The 24,574-nt window shown below is 42.8% G+C and overlaps 1 protein-coding gene across 1 annotated transcript in view; it reads right to left on the bottom strand.

Moving 5' to 3' along the window:
* The window catches only part of LOC109902268 (receptor-type tyrosine-protein phosphatase S), a 275,922-nt gene that overhangs the window by 224,047 nt on the left and 27,301 nt on the right, over nucleotides 1-24,574 (bottom strand). Inside the window, exon 2 of the mRNA XM_031786395.1 lies at nucleotides 2,734-2,818. The gene's annotated coding sequence lies outside the window, so the exon portion shown is untranslated. The remainder of the gene's footprint in view (nucleotides 1-2,733; nucleotides 2,819-24,574) is intronic.

The following is a 24,574-nucleotide window of genomic DNA, read 5'->3' as shown; positions in this document are numbered from 1 at the left end:
TATAGGCTATACCCGCCATTGCCAACCATTTCTCTTTGTTTGTCTGTCAACTCGGGAAAAGATGTGTGAAAGTGTACTGCGGTGGCCTGAGAAAGTAGTTTTTCTTTTTTGTGCAGTGGTAAAGTTTAAGGTTGTTTGAATTCCAGGGACTCATGCTAATGTGAGGTTAGGAGCCGTACAAAATGGTTGTCATTTGTGAAATTAACAGTTGGTTTGAATTGAATAACCGTTATGAATCCTGGCTGGTTTCCAAAATGGGATACGCACAACACAAAGCCCTTAACGAACAGACAAACAAACAAACTCATGTAACGCCTTGGAATGATTACAAATATTCCCCAAACAATATGAATGATCCTCTTTTAAAATGCGACACACTGCTTAAGCTGGATCTGCATTACTGGTGGGGGGAACATCTAAAAAGGAAAATACGCCTTTTGATTCCCAAATAGCATGAAATTATATACGCCGGAGGAATCAAATTCATTACCTCAAGACTTAGTTAATTTACATTTCTTTAAACACAGCTGTAAATAATTGGAGCGTTCATAATTGAATAATGGTAGTTTATTTCCAGGGTTGCACAGGGCAGCTGGTCTGGCACATTGGGGCGGCAGGGTAGCCTAGTGGTTAGGGTGTTGGACTAGTAACCGAAAGGTTGCAAGTTCAAATCCCCGAGCTGACAAGGTACAGATCTGTCGTTCTGCCCATGAACAGGCAGTTAACCCACTGTTCCTAGGCTGTCATAGAAAATAAGAATTTGTTCTTAACTGACTTGCCTAGTTAAATAAAGGTAAAAAAATAATAAATAAAAAACAGACTATCAAACAAGTCCGCCATGCTAGCTGCCGCTAAAACAGAGCGCCGCCGTCCAACCCAATGCTAGTAGTAAAGATGAACACGCTAGAGCCCTCATGAGCACTACTCTTTCACTTCTATCCATACTAAAGCCCACCCAATGGTAGGTAGTACTCCTTGTTCATTCAGGTGCATAGCCCTTAAAGAATTGCCCATTCGAGCCTAATCTAAGCACTAAGCAGTTAACCCCCACAATCACAATAAAATGACACCTAGTTAGCCAATACCACAGCTTGTGAAGGCCCCAACACCTTGTCAAGAAGATAAACAAATGATCCGAAAGATTTTAGGCAAAGTTAAGCATCCTGTGCATTCTTTGAATAGTCAGCACGTTAGGACATTTTTGGATGGCTGTTATTCTTAATCTTCATTTCAAATGCCCTCATTGCAAAAAAATGTATTCCCATTATTGTATGCACACACACGCACGCACACACTTTCTCACCCAGCCCCCACACACACAGATATCACCCCCCCACTCACACACACACACTCCTCCTCCCTTCCCCCAACCACACACACTCGAGCCCCCTGGCCTCACCCACTGCCTCCCTCCCTCTGCTCCCAGTCTCTTCCACATTGAGTGCTGCTGCTGCTCCGGAGGGTCCAGATGTGGCACTTCTCTGTTCTCCACTTTCACAGTTAAACGAAAGCAGGTCATCGAGGGCCTAAGTATCATCTCCCTCAACATGCTGAATGCGGCTATTAATACGGCTGCTTGTGAGCCTTAAGACAGTGTTGGAGAATGGCCTGCTAGTGCTGACACCAAGAAACCATCTGTCTGCCTAGTTGCTAACTATACGGTAGTGCTGACATCCCTAACCTAAGTGCGGACGTCCATTTTCTTCTGTGTCCCATAAGAGTAGGCTTTTATCTTTGTTTTTGCAAGCGTAACATGCAAATAAATCCACCAAAACTATGTTAAATGGAAGATTAGTGCGGAATTGTAATTTCAATCAATATAGAGTGGATAAAGTATGTTATATGTTAAAGTTGATGTCAATGAGATTTGTCAATATTTAAAAACACAGGTAGCTAAGATATTGCCCAGACGGAAGCAGTGCATATCGATAGTAAAAAGTTAATGCCCTCCAACCTAAACGATGGGTAAATGTAAGATCACGTGCGTAAATAGAAGATTTCCATCAGTGTTGAAAGTACGAAGATAATGACATTTGTCAGTAGTCAAAAACCGAGGTAATACCCAGAAGGAAGCAGTGAATACTGGAGAGTTGGTGTCTGCCAACCTAGGGAAATGACTGGACTACAGAGGGTAAAACACGCTCCTCAACATTAACCTGCTCTGACAGTTAGATGATGGTTCTCTCTCTTTTGGACACAGCTGTCAATACAGATGGATGGCCTGCGCAGACGGGGGAGAAATTAACCTGAGTGGCGGCACTCTGACCTCTTACTACAGACACACACATCTGATAGAGTGGAAATCATTGGACTGATGGTTGACTAGTAGAGGTTGTTACTACTACTACTACTACTACTACCAATCTGCTAATAATATCACAGCAAATACTCAAATATTTAAAAAATGTAGTAGTGTAGTAGTAATAGTACTTCTAGTAGGTTGAGAAGTAATGATTGTTGGGGTTTTGGCATTTCTAATTCTATAGTACCATAGTGGTAATAGCACCATTTTAAAGTACAGTAATACTGGTAGACATAGGCCTAATAGGAATCTCAGCTGTAAAGTTGGAGAGTGTTTACGCAATGTTTTTGAGGTAGAAAGTGCAATTGATTCTTATGGGGCCAGAGAGAAATTCGAGCTGGAACAGAATTAGGCCACTATAACTGCTGTTTCTTCCCCCTCCCTCCAAGATGGATGAGGCCCGGGGCCATGCAAAGTTTAGAGCCACTTACCTCTCGTTTGTTTTCAAAAGCCCTTTAGCTTCATATCTTCAGTTGTTTCAGTGGCGTTTGTCTTCTCCTTTTTGCTCAAGTGTACCTTTAACCAGAGAGGGAGAAATGAAAGAGAAATGTTAATGAAAGGGACTGCCAAATGAACGGCCTCTTTGAGTGGAGAAACTTAGCGCCTAGATGATTTTCACTTTTTTTCCCCCTGCCCTTCAGTGTTCGAATCGCAGGGCTCGAACGAGGCAAGGCTGATTGCTAGAGAACATTGCTGGAGTGTGAATCTACATTAAATTCCACTTGCATAAAAAAAAAAAAATATCATCCATAATGAGGGCCTGGCCAGAGTGTGTGTATACGTGCGTGTACATGTCCATGTGTGTGCACATAGCCTGTATGTATGCGCGCTCGTGTGTACATTTGACTATGCATGCGTGCTTGGCAAGTTCATCTCTCTCTCTCTCCTATGTCACACACACACACCTCCACTCAATATTCTGTCAATACTCTCAGTAAGCCTGGAGCCATAGGCACCACTGTCTTGTGTGTGTGTGTTGTGGATGCTTTGCTCACTGGGGGGAGAGGGGTTATCTTTACCAAAGGTCAGAGTATCTCATCATTAAAAAAGGCCCCAGGATCACTCTTATAAGACATTACAATGAATACTGTAGTAATATGATTATGAAAAGGTATATATTATATATGCCAGCCTGACACCTTGTGTGTTCCAGGGCAGCCGCGGTTGCATTATGACTGAGCAACACTGAGCGGAAAGGACTTTCTTCTCCCTCGATTTCTCTTACACCGCCCTTTGTCCCCTCCCTCCCTCATTCTCTTCCTTGTTCTCTCAGCTCAGTTCATAGACAGGCCCCCCAGCAACCCCATTGTTACCACGACAACCAGCCAGCAGGGAGACATGATTCCTCATCCTGACGGGCCGCTTGAATTCCAGCCCGGCCAATCATAACAGCTAAAAGGGGTTGTGCCTAGTCCCCAGTGGAGCTGGGCTGGGGCACAGAGAGGAGGACGCGGAGGGGGGTATGTACAGTGTGTGTGTGTGTGTGTGTGTGTGTGTGTGTCTGTGTGTGTCTGTGTGTGTGTGAGAGAGATAAAGAGAGCAAGAGAGAGACAGATAGAGAGAGAATGAGAGAGTATCTGTGTGTGAAAGAGTGTGTGTCTGTGTGTGTATATGTGTGTGTGTACACATGTGTGCATGGAGGGGGTATGGCAATCTGGGCTCCAGTGTGTCCTCCCCTTCGCAGCTAATCTGCTGCCAAGAGGAGCGCAAAGGGAATTTGTTTAATGTACGGCATCTCTGCACACGGTGTTGCACTACTGCTGCCCCGCTCTCTTATGTTACAGGCTAACAATGTACAAAGGCTAACGCTAGGCTAATGCTATGGCTAAAGCAGTGCTGTATCCTCACATTTTGGTATGAAACGAGGGCGAGGCCGCATCTCCACCCATGAGGAAAGAGCTCTCCGGTTTGTTTTCTCATGACCCTGCAACATATTGGCATGAAGTTTAGTCACCGCTGAGACAGATGGCCAAGCATCATGGTGCACAGTAAATTGGGAGATGGTGGAACGCGGATGAAAAGACATCTCAGTAGAGCCTGCATCCTGTGATTTTCTCACTCTGTTTTTCTTTCTCCAGTACTGTGACAGGATTGGTGTAGTGAGGCAAAGGCGTTTGAGTCCTTTTGTAGCTTTTGTAGCTCAGTTGGTAGAGCATGGCGCTTGTAACACCAGTGTAGTGGGCTTGATTCCCGGGACGACCCATATGTAAAATGTGTCTGCTGAATGGCATGTATTATATAATTATATACAATGAGTGTACAAAACATTAAGAACACAGTCCTAATATTCAGTTGCCCTCAAAACCGCCTCAATTCGTCAGGGCATGGATTCTACAAGGTGTTGAAAGTGTGCCACAGGGATGTTGGCCCATGTCGACTCCAATGCTTCCCACAGTTGTGTCAAGTTGGTTGGATGTTCTTCGGGTGGTGGAACATTCTTGATACACACGGGAGACTGAACATAGGCTCTTGACACGAAGGTACTTGTGTCTTGCCCATTCACCCTCTGAATGGCACACACACACAATCAATGTCTCAATTGTCTTCAGGCTTAAAAATCCTTCTTTAACCCGTCTCCTCCCCTTCATCGATACTGATTGAAGTGGCTTTAACAAGTGATATCAATAAGGGATCATAGCTTTCACCTGGATTCACCTGGTCAGTCTATGTAATGGAAAGAGCAGGTGTCCAGAATATGTTGTACACTGTGTATATTATCAGATTTAGCACATGGACCAAAATACAAACACCACAAATGTCTGACCTATTCAAGGAATGTGTCTCTGTCAACAAGTGTTGTACTTGTAAAGTAAAAAACCCACCTTTACTAGTGGGTTGAATATATTGGATGAATGAAATAGCACCACCAGCTTAAGCCCCGGTGTCTGCATTCTGCACTGTATTTGGTGTTTGGGTGGGTGTATGCCCCCTGTCTCTCCAAATGAGGTTCCTCCACCACACACACATGCATGGCATGCACACACACACACACACACACACACACACACACACACACACACACACACACCGAAAGTCTTTGACTGGAAAAGGACATAACCAAAGCAACCTCCATCACCCCCCACTCCCCGGTCTCACCACACCTGTCACCTTGTGTGACCCTGTCGTCCCCTCGCCCCTCCCCTCCCCAACCCCCCCTCCCTTCTTCAATGTTCTGAGGGCATAAAGTGATTGTTGTGACCCACAGCAATTAAACCTGGGCCTCTGCCACGGAGCCGGGGGTTTAGGGAAGGGGGTGGGGGGGGGAGGGGCGAGGGGACAACAGGGTCACACAAGGTGACAGGTGTGGTGAGACCGGGGAGTGGGGAGCTCACCTAAGCTCCTCTAATATATTGGACAGATAGAGGATCTGTGCTCTTGGCAGTCGTCCACTGTCTACCGGCGGACGGAAGGTCAGTCACTCACTCATCCCCTTTCTCTTTTTATTTCGATATATAGGTGAAATGACGTTATCGAAAATAAATAGAAACAACACCCTATGAATGCAAAGAGTAAATATTACATGGCTTAGGAGATACATCAGCGGTGTAATCCTGTTTAGTAAAATGAGATGAAAAAGAGAAAAAACATTTCATGCAGATTGTAGATGATATTTCAATGGCATTGGAAGAATGGAGCGCTGAGGAGTCCGTCAAGGCCTTCGGGCATGAGATGATGAACTACAGGGCTTTCAGAAAGTACAGCATTCACACCCCTTGACTTTTTCCACATTTTGTTGTGTTGTAGCCTGAATTTGAAGTGGATTACATTGAGATGTTAAGTCACTGGTTTACACACAATACCCCATAATGTCAAAGTGGAATTCTGTTTTTAGAAATGTGTAAAAATGTAGAAAAAAGTGATCATCTAAAATGTCTTGTGTCAATAAGTATTGAGTAAATCCAAAAAATAATGTAACGAGTAAAAATGTACAAGTCACAAAATACGTTTCATGGGCTAACTCTGTGTGCAATAATAGTGTTTAATGTGATTTTTGAATGATTACCTCATCTCTGTACCCCACACATAGAATTATCTGTAAGGTCCCTCAGTCAAGCAGGGAATATCAAACGATTCAACCAGAAGGTTTTCCAATGCCTCGCAAAGAAGGGCACCTAACGGTAGAAAAACAGACACTGAATATCCCTTTGAGCATGTGAAGTTATTAATTACGCTTTGGATGGTGTATCAATACACCCAGTCACTAAAAAGATACAGGTGTCTTTTCTTACTCAGTTGTCGGAGAGGAAGGAAACCGTTCAGGGATTTCACCATGAGGGCAATGGTGACTTTAAAACAGTTACAGAGTTTAATGGCTGTGATAGGAAAGAACTGAGGATGGATCAACAACATTGTAGTTAGTCCACAATACTAACCAACATGACAGAGTGAAAAGAAGGAAGCCTGTAGAGAACAAAATTATTCCCAAAAAATTCACCTTTCATCAGGACAATAACCTGAAACACAGGGCCAAATATGCACCGGATGAAATGTTCCTGAGTGGCCTAGTTACAGTTTTGACTTAAATTGGCTTGAAAATCTATGGCAAGACTTAAAAATAGCTTTTTTAGCAAAGATCAACAACCAATTTAACAGGTTTTTTTTTAAATGTGGGAAATATTGTACAATCCCGGTGTGCAAAGAGTTTAGAGAGTCACCCAAAAAGACTCTCAGCTGTAGTCACTGCCAAAGGGGATCCTAACATATATTGACTCAGGGGTGTGAACATTTATGTGAATGAGATATTTCTGGTTTATTTACATTTAAATAAATACATGTGCATTTCTAAAAACGTGTTTCCACTTTGTCATTTGGGGTGTCGTGTGCAGATGGATGCAAACAAAAATCTATTCAATCCATTCTGAATTCAGGCTGTAACATAATAAGTCAATGGGTATGAATACCTTCTGAAGGCACTGTATCTTACAGTTGACCAAGAATGAAAAGTCTGTTTTTGTCCTTTAAATGTGGAGCTACGTCACAAAATAACACTCTAGCAAGTCCGTCACACAGGTTCCGAAAAGTGATTAACATGTATAATCTGTTACACTTTACAATGAGGCTATATTTATTTATTTTTAAAATGTTTTATTTCACCTTTATTTAACCAGGTAGGCTAGTTGAGAACAAGTTCTCATTTACAACTGCGACCTGGCCAAGATAAAGCATAGCAGTGTGAACAGACAGCAACACAGAGTTACACATGGAGTAAACAATAAACAAGTCAATAGCACAGTAGAAAAAAAGAGAAAAAAATTAAACATAAAAAATAAATAGTCTATATACATTGTACATTGTGTGCAAAAGGCATGAGGAGGTAAATGTATAATTACAATTTAGCAGATTAACACTGGAGTGATAAATGATTAGATGGTCATGTGCAGGTAGAGATACTATTGTGCAAAAGTGCAGAAAAGTAAATAAATAAAAACAGTATGGGGATGAGGTAGGTAAATTGGGTGGGCTATTTACCGATGGACTATGTACAGCTGCAGCGATCGGTTAGCTGCTCAGATAGCAGATGTTTAAAGTTGGTGAGGGAGATAAAAGTCTCCAACTTCAACGATTTTTGCAATTCGTTCCAGTCACAGGCAGCAGAGAACTGGAAGGAAAGGTGGCCAAACAAGGTGTTGGCTTTAGGGATGATCAGTGAGATACACCTGCTGGAGCGCGTGCTACGGGTGGGAGTTGCCATCGTGACCAGTGAACTGAGATAAGGCGGAGCTTTACCTAGCATGGACTTGTAGATGACCTGGAGCCAGTGGGTCTGGCGACGAATATGTAGCGAGGGCCAGCCGACTAGAGCATATAGGTTGCAGTGGTGGGTGGTATAAAGTGCTTTAGTAACAAAGCGGATGGCACTGTGATAAACTGCATCCAGTTTGCTGAGTAGAGTATTGGAAGCCATTTTGTAGATGACATCGCCGAAGTCGAGGATCGGTAGGATAGTCAGTTTTACTAGGGTAAGTTTGGCGGCGCGAGTGAAGGAGGCTTTGTTGCGAAATAGAAAGCCGATTCTAGATTTGATTTTGGATTGGAGATGTTTGATATGAGTCTGGAAGGAGAGTTTACAGTCTAGATATTAATAAGCATTAGTTGATGTGCCCTTATTGTAGGTCGTACCATAATATCATCTACATGTTTATCATAAATTATTTTCCAGACACTCGTGGGTATTTTGCAACCAGTTAGGAAGGCTGTTAGGAAGGAACGTGTTGAATTACCTCATGACTTATTTAAATGATGCAATGGCTTCGTCTGAAATGCCACCTGTTGTTCAAAGTGGTGTCCCCCCCCCCGTTCAACAAATGGGCAGCTCTGTTTCAGGATCCATCCAGCATCTGTGCACTAAAACAAATAGCTGGGCCATCAGTTGGGGTCAGGTTTGGTTCATTGTCATTTCAATAATATGTATTTCTTTGTATGTGATGCAACTCAAACGGCAGCCCAAACAGCGTTGCCTTGAACTCTCCTGATCACACATTTCTTTTGACACGCACGCACACACACATGCATACACGCACGCACGCACGCACACACACACACACACACACACACACACACACACACACACACACACACACACACACACACACACACACACACACACACACACACACACAATCCTCCACCCCACCGCCTCCATATCCTCATATACAAATCGCCCTTCTAGCTAGCGAATCCCATTATAAGCAACAGAAGGCCTGAACAATCACACAGCCCTGTATGTTTTGTTTCTGTGGAACATCTCCCACAGACTGACGAGCCACTCCACGGCAGCCACTCTGATTCAAGTTTCATTAGGGGGTCTGTCTTGCGCCGATAAACGCAACAGTGCCCATTATGTTAGCTGGCTCTCAGCGAATTCCCAAACAATAATTACTGCTGTGTCTGCCATAGTTGGCCTAAGCATTTCCCCTTCTCCTGTAGATGCTTCTGGGGGGAGGGGGGGGGGGGGGGGGGAATTGGGGTGGGAGTGGCGTTTCAATGAGAGGACCTGCCCGTCTAAAGTCTCGGCAGTTTTCCCCCCGTTCACTAAATCACAATCACAACGCCAGACAGACTGGAGTTAGATATTCCTAATATCACAATAATTAATGTTATTGGATCTGGTGGTGATGTATTTCACAATGCTAAAATATCCCCGAAGTAGCCTCCTACCTAGGAGGAGTTAGGTTAGGTTGGGGTTAGGTTTGTATAAATCATAAAACAATTTCAAACACCTTTGTAAGCTTTCAAATGTCATCAAACTCAACTATTTTATTTTTCAGCGATGAAGACATGGATGTCTCATGGTGGGGTATGCAAAATGGATCAACTTTGATCACCTCAATCTCCTGAATGTTTTGGTATTCAGGTCCAAAAAGTCACTTTCTGACCACTTCTACCATAGGCAAACACGTATGGAAGGTTTCCTTCAAATCAAAATGGGATGCAGTCAGAAAGTGATTGAAATCATATGGAACGATCTGTCTAGTAAATCTGCTGATGCCCTTCAGTGAGAGGCTGGTGACATTGGATTGGAAGCATTATTTGGTCACAGATGTGTCCCTCGGCCAGGGGGACTGGACACAGCAGAGGATTAATTACTATAAATCATCTCTCTCTCTCGCTCTCTCTCTCTCTCGATCTCTCTCTCTCTCTATCTCTGTCTCTCTCTCTCTCACAGACACACACACACACACACACACACACACACACACACACACACACACACACACACACACACACACACACACACACACACACACACACACACACACACACACACACACACACACGCACACACACACTTACTCACACGTTTATGACTGCTCAGACTGTTGGGTCCAGCTTGCGGCATTCTCTTTATCCATCTATCCATCTCCATCTATCTCTCTCCATTTACGTCATCTCTCTCCCTTCCTCTTTTTCTCTCATATTGTGGAAGAAGTGTTGTATGGCTGTACTGTAGCCTATGTTAAAGGTATCCCATATTTCTCTGAGGAAAGCCAAGATATCACTACGTCTTCACATCGGCCCATAAATCTCAAGATTAGCTGTTTGGTAAAAACAATGGCACCCATCAAATGGGATCGAGGGGACCAAGAAACAAGCCTGTAAACTTGCCCTGTGGATGAAATTGGGACATAAGTCACTCATATTTAATAGATGCTTGCAGATATTGACAGTTAGTTGAACATTCCAGAAAACCTCTGTCTAAGACCAGTGGAAAGTCCCATTTCCAAACGTTATTTGTCATCTTCTCACACGTGACGACTCGGCAAATAATTAAATGAATAAACAAATCGCTTTGGAGAAATATAATCAGTGCTTAGTACGCCCGTCGTCATTGAGGGAGGGGGTAGGGCTGGTGTGGCATGGCAATTGGCAGCAGGGGGTAGTGGGTGGGTTATGGGAAGGGGAGGGGTGGGGTGGGGTGGCGATGGGAGGGGGAGGGGGGTGAAGTAGTTTATTATTACTATTATCTACTGTTGCCGTATTTGTGTGGCATGGAATTCTGAAGCTTCCGAGAGCTTTGACCTCCCCAGCCCTGGACCAGGGCTTTGCAAAGCCTGGATCATCCCCTCTAATCCGCACTCATTAAGGATGAGCTGCATGATAGCGCACCACCACCCTCCACACCCATCCACACTCTAACCAGCCTCCCCACTGTGGATAAGTGGCGGCTTTTATGGCAAATGTTATAAATTACTGCAGGCCATTGCATGTGCGCAACTGCTGGCTCAGTAAATAAAGCACCCACACACATCAGCATTAATAGGGACTATAGTGATTGGAGTGACAAACTGTGTGTGTGTGGGGGGGGGGGATGTTTGGTCGATCAAGGGAAGTTTACTGTAAGTTGTGCACTGCACTGTACTCACAGGAAATCAGTTGTTTTAAGAGATGGGAAGGGGAGAGAAGTTGAGACTAAGTATGCAGTAGGCCAATCTGACACTCGGGATGACCATTTTTACCCACTTAAAATGTGCTTCCTTCTAGAAATACTTTCGTTAGGTCCATAAGAGGAGCAGGTATTATATTGGCCAAAACATGGAACGTAAAATATTTTGGGGGATGTTATATTAGAGACATTGGACTTCATATACATTCCAAATGGCCTCTCCTCTCCGCCAAGCCTACACATGAAGCCCTGGGGTGAACAACAGCTGGGAGTTTAGATAAATGACATCTACACTATCCTCTAAAGATGTGGTCTCGGTTCCAGAGCAGCAAATTAAAAATGTAAACCCATTTAGCAAGGTGGCCCAGAGTAACTTCAAGCAGTGTGGTCGGGAGGGGAGGATGCGCGATATTCCATCAGCGTCGTGTCACGCCGACCCTCTGAGTAATGACACCAGTCGCCAGACTCGCCGCTACTCAGCGAGAGGCCCATCCGCGAGAGGAAAATGTGCCACAATATACTCCAGCCGTAATTGATCTTAGTGCCATCTTTATTTTTAAACCCCCTTTCCTTTCCGTCGTCTTCTTGAAATGTCTGGCGAATTTCAATAAAGTGCCACCACTGGGCCTATTACTCGGACAGAAACGAGGCAGTGCTCCTGACTTAATTGTTCTCCTGTCTGCCTGGAGGAGAGAGGAGATTTTAGACGGTCCCTTTGGAGAGTGCCATGTTTAAAAATGCACAGCCTCACCGAGATAGTATTAAAAGCACAAGGACAAGGGGTAAAATGAAGATAGAAGGGATAGAAGGAAGAAGGGGATCGGTCATGACAAAGAGAACTATCATAAGTACTGAGCTAAAGCTGAGGCCAACCAAGCAAAATGCAGCCACATACACATACTCATTCAAAGAGTCCACCAAAAAGTTCTGATACAACCTCAGCAATTCAATTAATTCACATTAAAATCCTCCATAAACAAATGGAATAACATTCATAAATGTCAAGACAAAATACATAATAAGTAATAAGGTTTTGAAGTGTCTTTCCTCCAGTATATCTAGGGACATATAAAAAAGCTAAGGACATGTTTTTTTGGGGGGGACACAAAACTACATCCATACTTCCATTCATTTTTTTGTTGTTTTACCAGTACTGGTTACTTTCAGACGAGTCCCGTGGGGCTTGAGGGGGTCATAGGGCAAGATGGAGAACACCATCATGTTTTTGAGAGTCTCATTTTTCTATATAGTGGGTCATATTAGTTTGTCAAGCTGGTCGGACGCTACAGAAGTTTTTGTGAGACAAACACCACTGCAGCTCGGCCACCTTCCACCGCAGATGCTGAAGGCCGACATAAGCAGATGCCTTGGATTGAGACGCCCCATGCCCCATGCAAAAAGCCAGATATCACTTGCTTAAACTGACAGATTTTTACAGGGATTTAAAAAAATCTTGTTGCATAGATTGACGCATGGGTGCGACACACAGCCTATGTATCACTTTCCCTTACTTACAGGCTCCTGGCAAACAGTTGTTGCAAATATTTGGCCAATTGGCGGCACATGTTCACAAGAAAAGAAAATTGCGGCACTGTTGTGACACATTTGCGACGATTTGTGAAGTTCTGGCAAACAATTCTGGGAAACTTGTGGTGAACATTCTACTGTTTGCTAAAAATTTGCTGCAAAATCATTATGAATATGCAAATTAGAGTCAATAAGTATTCAACCCCTTTGTCATGGCAAGCCTAAATAAGTTAACTACATAATAAGTTGCATGGACTCATTCTGTGTTAAATAATAGTGGTTAACATGATTTTTTTTAAATCTCCTCTCTGTACCCCATAAATACAATTATCTGTAGGGATCCTCAGTAGAGCAGTGAATTTCAAACACAGATTCAACCACAAAGACCAATGAGGTTTTTCAATGCATTGCAAAGAAGGGCACAGATTAGTACATGTGATTTAAAAAAAAATGAATCTCCCTTTGAGCATGGTGAAGTTATTAATTAGGCTTTGGATGGTGTATCAATACACCCAGTCACTGCAAAGATAAAGGCTTCCTTCTTAACTCCTTTGCTGGAGAGGAAGGGAACTGCTCAGGGATTTCACTAATAGGCCAATGGTGGTTTTAAAACAGTTACAGAGTTTAATGGTTGTGATATGAGAAAACTGAGAATGGATCAACACCTTTGTAATTACTCCAAAATGCAAACCTAAATGACAGAGTGAAAAGAAGAAAGCCTGTGCACCCTGTTCACAACAAAGTAATACTGCCAAAAATGTGGCAAAGAAATTTACTTTTTGTCCTGAATATGAAGTGTTATGTTTGGGCAAAATCCAACACAACACATCACTGAGTACCATTCTTCATATTTTCAAGCATTATGGTGACTACCTCATGTTATGGGTATGTGTGCTTGTCATTGGCAAGAACTAGGGAGTTTTTAGGATAAAAAGAAACGGAATACAGCTACGCACAGGCAAAATCCTAAAGAAAACCCTGCTTCAGTCTTCTTTACAACAGACAGGACAACAGGACAATAACCTCAAACACAAGTACAAATCTACATTGGAGTTGCTTAGCCAAGGTGACATTGAATGTTCCTGAGTGGCCTAGTTACAGTTTTGACTTAAATTGGCTTGCAAATCTATGGCAAGACTTAAACATGGCTTTATAGATATGATCAACAATTGACTTGACAGAGGTTGATGAATTTAAAAAATAATAATGGGCAAATATTGTTCAATCCAGGTGTGCAAAGCTCTTAGACACTTAGCCAAAAAAACACAGCTGTAATCGCTGCCAAAGGTATTCCTAACATGTATTGTCTCAATGGGGCGATAACTTACATAATCAAGATATATTAGTTTTATCATTGACCTAAAATGACAGATCAATCCATTTTAATCCCACTTTGTAACACAACAAAAAGTGGAAAAAGTCAAGGGGTGTGAATACTTTCTGAAGGCACTGAAGCTACTTAAACCAAATCACATATAACTTTAACTTAACCTGCCTCTCACAGCGAAAAAAACCAAATCATACTAAATTGACTAAATATACTAAACAACATGTATTCAATGTCTTAACAGATAAATATACATCCAATACAGTTTTCTTAGTGATCTTATAATGAAAACGTTATGCCAAGTGCCACAATAAAAACCTTGAAATCATCAGCATGTAAATTAGAGAAAGAGAATGAACAACATTTATGTATTTAAAACAACAAAAGAAATCAACCCCAATTCAGGACTATAGCCTTTTTGAGCGAACTTTGGAGATGGCGGCCAGGGCTGGCCCTAGCCTTTTGGGGGCCGTATGAGAGATATGGTTTGGGGGCTCTCCACCTTGCTGCAAAACATTTTAGTGGCCCAGAGACACCGACCTTAGGGGGTTAAAGCAATTAAAGTTCTAATTGTTACAAAGAAATAATGAATTGACAACAGTTCTAAGAATAAAATATGCATTTGCTTACCTTATCAAGCTTGAAGATGATACACTGTTATGAGTGAGTGTACCACAAGCATCAGGGTGTTGATGTATCCTTCCAACACCATGGGTAGGGAGGGGAAGGGTATTTTACTTTGCCTAGTTTTTCTTTGATGTCAAGTTAGCGCATATTGTTGCTACCTTAGCTGTTGAGCTGGCTAACATGCTACTGAACAGTGATGGTAGCATACTGACATGCACATAGGTATTAAGTCAGCAACGTCTTCACCTAAAAATATAGGTGTTTAAAATATCAAGCAAATCATTGATTAGCCAGCTAGCTATCACTTTAAATGTGCAAAAACACAAGTAGAAACTGAAATATCCCCGCACTCAACTGGCGGACCGCGGTCTAAATCCAGACCCTTACCTCACCTCCTCCCTGTAGGCTGTCTCGTCATTCTTGGTAATCAGGCCTACTACTGTTGTGTCGTCTGCAAACTTGATGATTGAGTTGGAGGGGTGCGTGGCCAGGGAGTATTGGAGGTGGCCCAGCACACACCCATGTGGGGCCCCTGTGTTGAGGATCAGCGAAGTGGAGGTGTTGTTTCCTACCTTCACCACCTAGGGGGCGGCCCGTCAGGAAGTCCAAGACTAATGTGTTGACCAGACTTTCTCAAATAGTACTTGAGTAACCCTGTGATATAGCAACAAAATGTGTTTCACTCTATCCCATAAAACATGACTTTGGTAGGTAGCTAGATCACTTGGTTTCCATTTGCAACTGATTTTCTGGTCTTGGAACTCATGTGTTCACCAGAAACAACTTCTGGTAAACTGTTTTCTACTAGCAATAAATATTGTTGCCACAGATTCAAATAAAATCTCAAGATAATTATTTACCAGAAAAAAACTGTGGCGTTCTGTTTGACACTAGTGGTAATAAATATTATTGTTGCCAAAGGTTTGTTGCAAATTCATCACTACTGGCAAACATTTGAAAATTCTGGCAACATTTTGTGGCACACTATTTAGTTTTCAGCAACTTTGCAACAAACTTGCGGGAAGTTTGCAGTAACAAATTCATTTTGGTAATGGTTTCCAGATGAAGAAAGAAAAAGCTAATTAATCTGGAACTCATTACAAAAACGTCTTCCGTTCATTACCTCAGTGTTATAAATAAATGAGATGGGGAGGGTTGCAGGAGTTTAATAGAGCCAACCTGACAATGAACCCAGAAAAAGTGTTTTGTCGCTTGAATTTCATTACCAGTTTTCTTCATCCTCTCTACTCTACCGATAAATAAGAATGCCTTCAATTGTAGCTTTGTCCCAGCAATGTTGGAACATCTCCCTAGACTTGCTTTTCATTAGCTTTTTTCTCACCCCTGTTAACAATGACCACATCCCAGAAGAGTAAAATGTACTATTAATGTGCTTTTAGAAGTCATTAGTATTGGTTTTTTATTGAAGGACCCCCAAAAATAATATATACAGTACCAGTCAAAAGTTTGGACACACCTACTCATTTAAGGGTTTTTCTTTATTTTTGCTATTTTCCACATTGCGGAATAATAGTGACGACATCAAAACAGTATAATAACACATATGGAATCATGTAGTAACCAAAGAAGTGTTAAACACTTTGTCTTGATGACAGCTTTGCAAGCTCTTGGCATTCTCTCAACCAGCTTCATGAAGGAGTTCCCACATATGCACTCCATCACTCTCCTTCTTAGTCAAACATCCCTTACACAGGCTGAGGTGTGTCTTGGGTCATTGTCCTGTTGAAAGACAAATGATAGTCCTCCTAAGTTCAAACCAGATGGGATGGCATGTTACTGCAGAATTCTTTGGTAGCCATGCTGCTTTAGTATTCATCGAATTCTAAATAAATCACTGACAGTGTCACACCATCACACCTCCTCCTCCATGCTTCACAGTGGGAACCACACATTCGGAGATCATCCGTTCACCTACTTCGCATCTCACAAAGACACAATGGTTGGAACCAAAAATCTCAAATTTGGACTCATCAGACCAAAGGAAAGATTTCCACCGGTCTAATATCGATTGATCGTTTCTTGTCCCAAGCAATAACTTCTTCTCATTGGTGTCATTTAGGAGTGGTTTCTTTGCAGCAATTCGACCATGAAGGCCTGATTCATGCAGTCTCCTCTGAACAGTTGATGTTGAGATGTGTCTGTTACTTCAAACATTAATTTGGGGTGCAATCTGAGGTGCAGTTAACTCCAATGAACGTATCCTCTGCAGCAGAGGTAACTCTGGGTCTTCCTTTCCTGAGGCGGTCTTCATGAGAGCCAGTTTCATCATAGTGCTTGATGGTTTTTGCAACTGCACTTGAAGAAACGTTCAATGTTCTTGAAATTTGCAGGATTAACTGACCTTCATGTCTTAAAGTAAAGTAAAGACGGTCAGTTCTCTTTGCTTATTTGAGCTGTTCTTGCCATAATATGAACTTGGTCTTTTACCAAATAGGGCTATATTCTGTATACCACTCCTACCTTGTCACAACACAACTGATTAGCTCAAACGCATTAAGGTAAGAAATTCCACAAATGAACTTTTAACAAAGCACACCTTTTAATTGAAATGCATTCCAGGTGACTACCTTATGAAGTCGTTTGAGAGAATGCCAAGAGTATGCAAAGATGTCATCAAGGCAAAGGGTGGCTACTTTAAATAATCTCAAATATAAAATATATTTTGATTTGTTTAAACACTTTTTTGGTTACTACATGATTCCATATGTGTTATTTCATAGTTCTGATGTCTTCACTATTATTCTACAATGTAGAAAATGGTAAAAAATTCATAAAAACCCTGGAATGAGTAGGTGTGTCCAAACATTTGACTGGTACTGTATTTTATTTTATTTATTTATTTTACCTTTATTTAACCAGGTAGGCAAGTTGAGAACAAGTTCTCATTTACAATTGCGACCTGGCCAAGATAAAGCAAAGCAGTTCGACAGATAAAACGACACAGAGTTACACATGGAGTAAAAACAAACATACAGTCAATAATGCAGTATAAACAAGTCTATATACAATGTGAGCAAATGAGGTGAGAAGGGAGGTAAAGGCAAAAAAAGGCCATGATGGCAAAGTAAATACAATATAGCAAGTAAAATACTGGAATGGTAGTTTTGCAATGGAAGAATGTGCAAAGTAGAAATAAAAAAATAATGGGGTGCAAAGGAGCAAAATAAATAAATAAATAAAAATTAAATACAGTTGGGAAAGAGGTAGTTGTTTGGGCTAAATTATAGGTGGGCTATGTACAGGTGCAGTAATCTGTGAGCTGCTCTGACAGTTGGTGCTTAAAGCTAGTGAGGGAGATAAGTGTTTCCAGTTTCAGAGATTTTTGTATGCATATAGATAGGAGAGTGGTCTAAAAACTCTTGCAGTAAATAAAAGGAGTGGTTTCAGTTCACTTCAATGACTGAATAGTTACACAACCATGTGTCTTTGTGTCACACCTTGGTCTTAGTATTTTGTGTTTTCTTTAATTATTTGGTCAGGCCAGGGTGTGACATGGGTTATTGTGGTGTGTTTTTGTCTTAGGGGTTTTGTGGGGTGTCTACGTAGTCTATGGCTGCCTGAGGCGGTTCTCAATCAGAGTCAGGTGATTATCGTTGTCTCTGATTGGGAGCCATATTTAGGCAGCCATATTCTGTGAGTGTTTTCGTGGGTGATTGTTCCTGTCTTTGTGTTTGAACCAGATAGGGCTGTTTCGGTTTTCATTATTTCATTTCGTTAGTTTTGTAGTTTCTGTATGTATAGGTTTCCTTTATTAAAATATATCATGAATCATCATCATCACGCTGCATTTTGGTCCGATCCTTGTTCCACCTCTTCATCAGAGGAGGAGATAGAAGAGAGCCGTTACACTTTGTCTGTTTACAACTCCCAGAATGCACCTCTCTAGGTGTGGGCGTGAGGGGGGCTGGGGATGAGAGTGAAGGGTAACAACCCTCACCTTATTCTCTGAGACATTGTGATAGATGTCCTCCGGTGAGTTTCTAGAAGGAGGCTTCATTTTTTTTCTTCTCTCTACTGAAACATTGGCTGGATTAACCCAATCAAAAGATAAATCAGACCTGGAACAACAAAGGCAGTGATGGTGGCCTCTTAAACTGACTCCACCGGGCAAGAGGATTGAGATGGAGAGCGGGGAGACAGTGGGTAGACATGGTTCCCACACCCTTTAGGATTTCCTCGACTGCCAAAAGCTTGAGAGGCTAGGGGAAATGAGCTGTTCCCAGTTTACCCGAGATGGAGTGTGGATTTCTACAGGAAAGATTCATTACCATGAGGACAAGGGAGGAATAGTTTACTGTGACTGCCAAACAATAGACAGGTGCGTTGGTGAGATTGAGGGATTCAAATAAAGTGGGAATAAACGTAATGCTAGTACCAATGTGATGTAACCACTGTTATCCGAGAAATTTGCCTTCGAAGTGAAGGTAACTGAGTAGGAGCATGATGAAATCACCACTGGTATTTGTCAAAGATCTCGAACTGGAATGACAGTTCTAGTTAAATAGTCCTAACTAGAACTGTTATGATAGTTGGGAGCCTTGAGGGAGGACAGTTGATGTCTCAACCCCGATCTAAGTGGACAGGCCCAAAATATACCCAGACAGCCCCAGCCTATACTACACTTCTCCTGACCTAGTCGACTTCGTCCTTGCTCACTCCATTATAGCCTGCACCAGTCAGACTGCCACAAGCCCTATACAGTAGAAGCCCCAAACTTACATCCAGCAAACTCATCGTACATTGCAGCCCACCCCAGTTTACTGTACATGACACTCTGCCAGCTCTGGCCTACGCCAGCCTACTCACACTAACTCCGGTGTGCTCGCTGTGTCCTCACTTTTACTGACCATCAGGGCATGAGACACCATTAAGGGCAATCCCAGCCTCTCACCAGGGATTTAAATGCGCGAGACGCGATTGCCCCAAAACTAGGGGAAATTAGCTTTTCCCCTTGCCCTGTTTGCCCTGGCCCTATAATAGTGCATACATCTGGGTAGTAAACGCTGCGCTGCACTTTCTTTTTAAGCTACCCTGGGCCACATGGTCAAAGGGGTTAGGGGACGAGGGATTTTTTTTTTCCGGGTGGGAGAAAATGAGATATACGGCCTTAATCTGTGGTGGAACAAACACATAAATAAAACATGTCAAGGAATTACTTCTCCATCTGTCTGCCTTAAACGCTGATGCATCTAATCGTTGATATCTAAGCTTGGTGAAAGAGAGAGAAAAAAGAAAAAACAATGGTGTCCATCCATGAGAAAAAATACTGGGGGTTGAGCCTCCCTGACCGTTCTGTAGTGATACAGTTGAACATGGAGCACTGTCAAAGGCTGGTGTTGCAGTAACAGGGTCATTGATAGGATATAATGATCTTTGGCTCACCTGATGACTTCTATACCCCAGCGCTCAGCTTGAGGCCAAACTCCAAGCGTTCTTTTCTCTCTCTTTTCTTCCTATCCCTAAACTGATTCCAAGATGCAGCGAGGTGGAAACCTATACTGCTTCGCCACGGTCACTTAATTGTACAGGGAACATCATTTTTCAACCACAGCACAACTCTTCCCATCCCCAAGAGGTGCTTTTCTTTAAGAGTAATCATTATGTGTTTTAGAATGAGCCGCTAGGCAGAATGAAAATGCAACTAGGACCAACAAACCGAGGCACAAACAGAGGCACACCCCAGGAGTATGGCTCACGACGGAGCAAAAAACAGAAGGAACAAACCCCGTGGAGAAATGGAGCGAGCGGCTCACTTTGATCGCCTAAAGTCCCTTGCGATTTATCGATACCGGAATCCCGTCTCAAGCTTCGCTTTTCCCCGCGCTCACGCTCGCAGTGCTACTGGAAGATATGCATCTCTCAGCGTTCAGTCTGAATGCACTTAAACAGAATTTAAGAGGAAAAAGGGACAAACCGTGTTAAGGAGTCAGCCGGGAGTCAGCTCATAGCCGTTTATCGTCAAATTCATAATGATGTCGACAACTTTCCCAAAAAGGGACATTCTGATTATTTGTTTACTGAACCATGCTACTTTGTCGTCGAGTCAAGCCCACTTATTCTGTATTCCACTTCCTTCTTCAAATTCGCTCCCTGTCAAAACGTGTAATATATGGCCCCGCTCGTCATTGACACCTGAGAAAAAATATCGTTTCACTGTCCGTTACAGTGCAGCCGCCGTCTCATTTGTGACAAATTCAGGGATGTCACCCGATAACACCTTGACAAATGGCTTCCCTCCCCCTCCTCCAATAACCAATACGTCTCTCTCTGTCTGGCTGTCTGGCTCCAATATTAGATGGTATTATGTGATATTATATCACGACACAGCTGAGCACATTAACCAGACTGGGTCTGAATAGCTATGGAGGAAGCATTGGTGGGAAAGGGTTTTGCGTGAGGAGCAGGGCCCTGGTCAAATACCTTTCAAATGCATCCTTCCTCCCTTCCTTGAGATAATCACAAGGTTTCTTTCTACCCCATTGTTCTCACAGTGTTAGATCAGAGATTTTCTTAGGGAAAGTAATGGAAGAAGGAAGGGTGCATTTTAATGTTATATATATATATATATATATATATATATATATATATATATATATATATAAAAAGGAAAAGCTGCATGGGCCTCAATGGGGAAGAAGAACCCGAGGCTGGAATCCCCAGTCCCCACAGAACTAGTTATCACCTGTCAGTGGCTGGTGCACTGGGATGGGTAATATGCACATAGAATGAGTCCCTCTGAGGCTCAGAGAGAGAGAGAGAAAGAGAGAGAGAGAGACGTATGCACACAGGCACTGTGCAAGCTGGCTCTCCCTGCAACCCGTCAAAACACTGGGGTTAGTTTGCCTTGCAACCCGTCATCACATCATCACAGTGGGGTAATATAAGCACACGTTGTACGAGAGGAAGAGTGCACGGCGTACACGCTTGAGCAAGGAGAGATATAATCTGTCTCACAGTTGGATCACAGGCAGAGAGAGAGAGCAGTGTCTGCAGGAAAAGGGAAGTTTCCAGAATTTCCTCGACTAGAGTTACACGTGTGTTGCGGTTGTGGCTGTAACGTTTCTTTGTCCTGGTTTGATGTCCTTTGTTGCATTTGTGTAGAAGTATTTTGGTTTGCTGTGGCTAAGAAAGGCCACCAACAAAAGATGAATATAGTAGAATACAGTGTGTGAAGAGGCATACATAGTAATCCTGTGTGGATGAAGCATTTTAGGTACGGTAGCTTGCCTTGACCTGAGCACCTGTGTGTTGTGCTGCTGTCAGCCGTTAGTGAAGAGAGGGCATCATTCTCTCGCACATCGTGCCTGTCTGTCCCCGAGGAGCGGCCCGAAATAGTCTTGCGTCACCGACCAATGGGGCGCCATGAAGCCTCTTCTCCCAGAACAGGCGCCACCGAGCCGAGGTGGGTGGTGGTGGGAGCCACGGAGGGCAGCAACAGGGCCCAGATAAGAGGATTATACCACTATCATGTACCCCAGGGGGTTTTAGCCAGTGCAGAGAAACAGTGTTTAGAAGGGCAGGACCTCAGCCTCCACGGTGTAATAGATGGAAATGGAAGCTGGTGACACAGCGTGAGGAAGGCAGGGGAGGCATCAGGGTCGCGGCCAACGTGCTTCACATCCACACAAGCCCCTGGACTGTGTTTTAACACCCCCCTGTAAGGGGAGTGCATCACACGGAGGGCTTCTCGTGTCTCTTCTCTCCCCTCCTGGGAAGAGTGAAATGGTCTGGTTGAGATGGAGGAGAGGATTCCTACTATGGGCCTTAAGATGGGATTTTATTCATATACAGTGCCTTCAGAAAGTATTCATACCCCTTGACTTATTCAAAATGTTGTTGTGTTACAGTCTGAATTTAAAATGGATTAAATTGAGATTTTGTGCCACTGACCTACACAAGATACACCATAATGTATAGATTTAGCAGCGAGGCCAAGAGGTGATATTTCTGTTAAAATGTCTGAAAATGCGCTACAGTTCTTTTGCAACATAAGTGTACGACATTTAGGCTAATTCTGCCATTAACCCAAAACTATATCCAGTCACAGGGCATTGCAATGGGATCCCCGTTCAAACCTAATTATGCAAATGTTTGAAGAAGATAAAAAAAAAAAATGATGATAATTAGTTTAGCCCCCTCTTGAATAGTCGGTTCACTTATATTGATTAGGCTTTTTTTTCCATTTGGAGTGGGACCTAGGAGCAATTGGAAGGGTTCAGACTGTACATTAATTCCAGGTTGCCCACTATTAAGTTCACTCTCAAATCCAGTGAGGAAACAACGGACTTCAGACCACTGTGTTCCACAAGACAGACTTTTCAAGTCACCATCCGTTTACTCTTAGACACAGTCTACGTTGTAGCTCACAGAAGAATGTGTAATACCGACGATACATTTGAATAAAAAGCAACCACCCCGTGTGTGATCACTTTGTCTCCAAGGGTTATGATGAGAAGTTGTCGGATTAGTCTGTTTTTAGAGTGCGTAATGTTATACAAGACCCCGTTATTGAGCCCTAAACCTGCAGCTCCTAATGATCAACGTGCTGTATTTGTGTCTACCTATTCCCCTTTCTCGAGCTCAACGTTTGTTAAAAAAGCATTGGCCTGTTCTGTTCTGCTTACAGACCCCTCTGTTGGCCGGCCACTTCAGAATATTCCTCAATTCGCTTTTAAACGTGCTAGAGACCTACGAGCCGGTGAATATGTGACCCCTCAGTATTCCCTATCTACCCTCCCGTCAGGCAATTTTCCCTGCCATAATTGTGTAAACTGTAACGCAACAATCAAGGGACATTTCTTTATTACCCCCCCCCCCCCCCCCCCCCATACGGGAAAGAAAATGTATGTGAGGGTTAAAATATCTTGTAAAACTCCATTTGTGGTCTATTTACTGAAGTGTCCATGTGGTTATTATTATGTTGGGAAGTCTAAGAGAGATTTGAAGGTACACATTAAAGAGGACCACAGCAATATCAGAACTGGTGACGAGAGGCCCCCTGTAGTCAGACACGTTAATGTGGCGGGTCATGACGTGTGACAACTCAGATTTTAGGGCATAGAAATCGTGCAGTCACCAAAGAATTGATAGACGGAGGCATATTATATTGATGCCTTACAAAGGCCTGAAGGAAGAACTTCCGTTAGGTTGCTTCCTGTGAGCAACAGGTGCGCTATTCTCTATTAAAAAAAGTGTAATAATGAACCTCTCGAAAAACAGTCGAAAATGTATGTAAATGAACATAAACAATGCATGGACATAATGAATGCAAACACGGATTGTAAAATGATGAATGTGAGTAATGATTGTAAATAATGAATGTGTCCCCAGTCCACCTGGCCATGCTGCTGTTCCAGTTTCAACTGACCTGAGCCCTAGGACCATGCCCCAGGACTACCTGACATGATGACTCCTTGCTGTCCCCAGTCTACCTGGCCATGCTGCTGCTCCAGTTTCAACTTCCACCTGACTGTGCTGCTGCTCTAGTTTCAACTGTTCTGCCTTATTATTATTCGACCATGCTGGTCATTTATGAACATTGAACATCTTGACCATGTTCTGTTATAATCTCCACCCGGCACAGCCAGAAGAGGACTGGCCACCCCACATAGCCTGGTTCCTCTCTAGGTTTCTTCCTAGGTATTGGCCTTTCTAGGGAGTTTTTCCTAGCCACCGTGCTTCTACACCTGCATTGCTTGCTGTTTGGGGTTTTAGGCTGGGTTTCTGTACAGCACTTTGAGATATCAGCTGATGTACGAAGGGCTATATAAATACATTTGATTTGATTTGATTTGATGTGCATAATGAATGTAAATAATGAATGTGCATAATGAATGTACATAATGAATGTGCATAATGAATGTACATAATGAATGTACATAATGAA

This window comes from Oncorhynchus kisutch, linkage group LG13, assembly GCF_002021735.2.
Source record: "Oncorhynchus kisutch isolate 150728-3 linkage group LG13, Okis_V2, whole genome shotgun sequence".
Classification (NCBI taxonomy): Eukaryota; Metazoa; Chordata; class Actinopteri; order Salmoniformes; family Salmonidae; genus Oncorhynchus; species Oncorhynchus kisutch.
This window is presented reverse-complemented; position numbering and strand designations above follow the sequence as displayed.